We start from the raw sequence: 6143 nt of genomic DNA, 5'->3' as shown, positions 1-6143 counted from the left end.
TCTAAAAATGTCCAAGCTATTATTGATAATAAGCTGTGAAGGTAAAAAATAACTTTTTCCTTTTCTGACATGGGGAGGGCATCATAGACAAAAGTCTGGTTTGACCACAGAAACAGCTGACCTGAACAAGTGGGAGATCATGGACCCCAGATTGATAGCTGGGAAACCAGCATAGGGCCGACCCAGATCCCTGAACGTGGGTGTCAGAGGAGGCCTGGGCAATCTATGGGGCCTCTGGTGTGGATCAGTATTTAGCCTAGTGTACGAATGGGCTTTGGGAGCCCATTCCACAGAGAGGGATACTCCCTTAGCCTAGACACATGGGAGAGGGCCTAAGCCCTGTTTCAAATGCTATGACAGACTTTGAAGATTCCCCCATGGAAGGCCTCACCCTCCCTGGGGAGCAGAAAGGGTGTTAGTGGGGAACAGGGGAGGAGGGGACGGAAAGGGAACTGTGATTGACATGTAAAACAAGCTTGTTTCTAATTTAAATAAAAAGTAGGAAAAAAGGTCTGGTTTGATTTTCTATTATTTCTGTGGAAAATTGCAGGGGGTCCAGCTTTGGCTCAGGTTCAGGTCCTGAGATGGGGAAGGAGCATTGGCACAAGGAGAAATTCTGACTACCAGGTGGATTGCATTCAAGTGGCCTCAAATAGCTAGGGCTCTTTTTATTTATACTTAACAGAGTATTTTTTCCTACCAGGCTTACATGAACAACTTTAAAATTAGCTTTTATTTTTGACTTTTAAGAAATACGTCGTATTTTAAGAAACATCATAGTCATTATAAAAGCCCCCATTGTTCCTCTTTATGCTTCCCCAAATACACTTTCCCACCTTCTACATACCTTATTCTAGACACAGAGTTCAGCATTTTTGCAGGTTTAACTAAATGTAGAGCCAGACACATCCTGCTCTTGTAGTACTTAGGCCAGCTGGCAGCTACTTGTGGTTCCAAAGTTAAAAAGTAATAGACATGGGCACAGTGCTCTAAGAACAACACTATTCAAACACAAACAATTCTTTAAGGTCTGCAAGGTATACTTTTATACAGTTCCCTTTTCTACAAGAGGGTCCCATGTCTCAATTTTTTTATAAAAGGCAGACTTTGAGAAGGAAGTCTTTTCCCATTCCACTCCATCATACTTGTTCCACTAAGCTCCTGTGTATGATAAAAATGGATCCATCCATCCCATATTTTACACTGCATTTTTCCTACTGTATTCTACCAATGATTCTATGCTTGGTGTCTAGGGAACTTACTCTCGACAGTTCACATGATGTTTCCCCCTATTCTGTATATGTATGCCTTACTCTACATTCTAGAACTGTGGGATATGATTAATGCAAGGTTTTTTTTTTTCTCATATGTACCTACCTGTTTCTACTGAGTCAGAGAAGTTCCCAGGATTAGGAGGTGTAGTTAGCAATTCCAGATAAGAGATTTGAGATGCATTAGCCCCCTGTTGAGTCTTAGGAGAAAATATTCCAGAAAGAACAAAATTTCCAGGGAAAATTACAACTGTTGCAACAATAATTTCTCCAGGACTATGATAATACCATTAAGCTGAACAAGACCAACTAAAGATCAGCTTTGGACTACAAACTGCTCAGAACAGTTTTTAGGTGGCTAGCTGAGATGATCCAGCCTCACAGACTACTCTAGCTAGGACTTGAGACAAGTCCTGTACTTTCCCATTATACAGAGACTGGACAAAAATGATACAACTTGACAGTTAACCAAACATTTCCTTTTCAGGATCCCCTAAAGATGCCACATTCATGAGAGGTGGGGTGGGTGGTTTTTGGTCACTCATTGGGTTATAGATATTTGTCATTGTTTAGAGGGATTGATTAAAAAATGTTGTTGGTTACAGTCAGGAAGAAAGTTGAGCAAAGGGGATTAGATTCAAGGTTTTTGTTTAAAAAGGGGGGGGGCAGAAATTCAGATACAATAGGATAAAAAGGGTAGATTATCGAATCTATTCTGAAAAGAAAAAAGGGAGGGTATAGATATAAGATGAAAAGGTATATTATTTTATCTACTTTTAAAAAGTAAGTACTAGTTTTGAATATTTTACATTGAATTGGACTTTTGCATATTGTATACAAATATTGTATATTAATACAAATTTGAGATTAATTTTGTTAAAACGTACTGTACATATATTTATAATATTATTCAAAGTATTGTACCTATACAGTTCATTTAACAATGCAATGTAAAATTTTAGTCTTTGAAAGTTATTATTATCAACTATATAGGATAATAAGGAAATGTAGGTTAGTAATTAGTCAACTATTATAATCAAACTTGTAGTCATATTAGACATATTTTCTAGGTCAAACAGAGATATTTTAGAAAGACAGGTTGTCTTCAAATACTTCAAATACTACAGAATATGGCATTTAAGAGGTATTAATAACATAGGTTTTTTTGTTGATTTTTTTTTTTAGATTTTATTTATTTATTATGTATACAGTCTTCTGCTTGCATGCCAGCAGAGGGCACCAGATCTCATTCAAGGTGGTCGTGAGCCACCATGTGGTTGCTGGGAGTTGAACTCAGGTCCTCTGGAAGAGCAGTCAGTGCTCTTAACCACTGAGCCATCTCTCTAGCCCCTTTGTTGATGTTTTTACAATGAGACATGTATGCTCTTGGCAGCATCAATCCACTTCAGAGAAGATGATGGGCATTGAAGAAACTCCACACAGAGTTTACTGTCCCATGCGCGACAGTCTTGCTGGCAAGAACCACACAGGACATTCGGATCCTTCTGTAGTAAAGCTTTAATGCGTCTTGAGAGGAGAGCATAAGCTTACCAGAGCGGAGACCCCGAGCCAAGAATTCCGTCCCCTAATAAAGGCTGGCAGCCGCCGCCTGGGACATGTCACCCTATGATTGGCTGCAGCTCATCAGGCCATATGACGCCACGGAATAGGCAGAGATCAAGGAATGGAAAATTACCCAGCGCCTGTGCAATAATCTTGTTTACATTCGGTGCCTGCCGGATGCAGGCGCCATCTTGTAATGGAGAATGCAGGGACGGCTCCCTACAGTTTACTTTCTTTGTGGTAAAAGTTAGCCACTGGGCAAGAAAGTGCCCTTGCCTTGGCTGCTGACAGTATGCTGTACAAATTGGACAAACAAGACACAGAAGAAAATGACTGCAAAAACCTTGCCAAGACAAGGCAGAACAAACCTTCAGATAATCCTGCTTCACAGAAAGGTCTGACAGATGCTCGGTCTGTAGGCCAAAGATGGATGCCCCAAAGCTGCAGAAGAACCTTGGGTGACTGTCCAGGAAACCAGCTGTTTTTGTCATTTCTCCATTTTTTTAGAAGTCACTTGCTTGCTCTTCCTGCTTACTCAGTTAATATTATTTACTTCTCAGGTCTCTGAAGGAGCTGAAGACTAGATAGTGATAGTTACAGTTTTCCTTGTTTATACCAGACTCAGAAAAGAAACTCATTAAAGATATGTAAATTATAAAAGGTTGAGAGACATTAAAAGATAATTTGATAATGCAAATAGAATAGAAAGTAAATTGGGAACAAGACTTTGGACTCACCAAGATAGGATATATAATGAAGTATTTTCTCTGAATTTGTCAAATGCAAATGGACTAGACATAGTTGATTAACTTGTTGCCTGTATATATTACATATACTGATTGTATATAGTTTTCTTGTGTTAGTTGTAGCCTTCTTTTTTTTGTATTAGACAGAAAAGGGGAATTGTGGTGACATATTACTTATGATTTATTAAAGCTTGCCTGAGGATTCAGAAAGCAAAAGCCAGCCACAAGCTATAGATGTCAGGCAGTGGTGATACACACCTTTAATCCCAGGACTCAGGAATAAGATGTAGAGGGGTCTCTGTTAATTCAAGGACACAGTAACTACATGAAATTGATTCAGTCCTAAAAGAAACAGCTCACACAAAGGTGATCTCAGCACCTGGGATAACATACCTTTAATCCCAGCACTAGGTAGATGGGGACAGGAGGATATGGCTGGGCAGGGAAAGGAATGTAAGGAGAAGGAGACAGGATTTCAGAGCCTTTTGCCTCTGAGGGTTTGTGGAGACAGGATTTCCATTTCAGCCTGAGATAGAGGTAAGAGCTACAGGCTTGGCTGCTTTGCTTCTCTGATCTTCAGCTTGAAGCTTGAACCCCAGTATCAGTCTCTGGGGCTTTTATTTTTTGGGTTACAACATCAAGTCTCCACAGTTTGAATCTTGTGGCTTCTCTCAAATTCCTCTCCTGTCACCACACATTTTTAAATGCTTTGCCATTAGAATAGGCATGCTTGGATAATTTCCCTTTTAACTATTAGTTGGATAATAAGATATAACTCAGTCACAGCAATGATAGCTCTTTACATTCAAGGGTTCTGGGGATTAGAATGTGGATTCTTGAAATTCTAGAAATTCTGTCGACTGCAGACTGCAGTTCCTGTTTGGTGTCTGTTCACGTTGGCTCCTGTTCTGTCGCAGATCATTTAACATCGTCTCTAATCTTGCTTCCTCATATCCAGAGTGGTAATGTTTTCTACTGTTGTTAATTCCTGGGTCATCACTGTCCATTACTGCTTCCCTCATCTCTGTATTGTATTATCTATAACTAACTAGCATTTTGTAAAACTGTTCCCAGTTTCTTTTTGAGCACACTGTCTACTTCATGCTGAAGCTTTTGATGTTGACCTAGGAAAACATATTTAGTGAGAAGTCGTCATTTTTGCATTCTCTGTATATTCTGAAAAGATACTAGATTGTAGACTTGAGACAACCCCCAGGGAAAGGACAGAATTTTAGTCATGACCTGTGAAGACAGAAAATGTATTGTTTATTCCTTGTTGAGGATGGAATCTGCTAATTATGTCAACGTGATTCAGACAAAGCATGGGGTGGCCTTATATTGCTTATGTTCAAAATGTGACTCATAATTTATCAGTTGTGTGCTCTTATTTGTTTTCTCACCTGGAAAATAAGGATGACAGAAATATTCCCACAATTAAGAGGAGTAAATGAGTTGATCCATGTAGGACATCCATAGTGCCTGACCCATAATTAGTACATGGTTGATATTCCTGATATTGTTTGGGCTATCTTAATATAATCTATATCCCATAGATTTTCCAGGACTGGGCCTGGCTATGACATGGTAAAGACATAATGACATTTGCTTTGTGTGTTTTTGATCTCTATATTCAAAGTCTGAAATCTCTGAGGGTAATCTTACCTGAAAGATGGATTTTAAATTTTTCTTTTCTATTTTTTCATTGCTACCTTTAATTAATTAATTAATTAATTAATTAATTCTCTTTGAGAATTTCATACATTCACATCATTCCAATGCAGCAAATATCTTAAATATAAATTATGATACGAAGAGAAAATACCCCAAATTACTAAGGAAATTTTCTGCCTGTGTCCTATGCTTCCCAATTTGTAATTCAGAGAAGTCCCATTCTAGGTGGGTAGTAGATTTGCCAGTTAATAATAATAGTTAAGATCATTGTCCTTAAAGTTTGGTCCCTGACGGGCAAGCATCTGTATTGCCAAGGGACTTGTTAAAAAATGTACAACTCAGAGCCTATCCTAGACCTAGCATATTAGAAGTTCTGGGATGGTGATACTTTTCAGGTAACTCAAATATGTCCAGAAGTTTTGAATTACAATGCTGACAGGTTTGAACCTTGTTTTAATTAACCTGAACTATTTTGCACTTGAGAAAATAAAATCAAATGCAGTAACTTGTCTCTTTCACAATCTAGTCCTTCTATATTCTCCTCTAAATGATTCATCACTGATTTTCTTTGTCTTTTAACTTGGATCTCAGAGTATAGTGTTGAGGTAACAATAATCCTGAGGCACCTTATCATCATTGGCTTCTGTTATTCTTCGCTCACATATGTGTGTGTATGTGTGTATGTGTGTGTATGTGTGTGTATGTGTGTGTATGTGTGTATTCCTATCCATTCATTTATGTATGTGCTTAATATGTATTTTTCTTAGTGTTTTGTAAAATGTGTATTATTTTGTGTGTGCATACTTTTATTCACAAATTGGCATCGTGTTGAACATCCTGCCATCCTATTTCATCGATGTCCCATTACTCCTTACATTTGAAAGACTTATTT

The sequence above is a fragment of the Cricetulus griseus genome, chromosome 3 (assembly GCF_003668045.3).
Source record: "Cricetulus griseus strain 17A/GY chromosome 3, alternate assembly CriGri-PICRH-1.0, whole genome shotgun sequence".
Taxonomy (NCBI): Eukaryota; Metazoa; Chordata; class Mammalia; order Rodentia; family Cricetidae; genus Cricetulus; species Cricetulus griseus.
The sequence above is the reverse complement of the archived record's forward strand: the minus strand, read 5'-3'. Positions refer to the sequence as shown.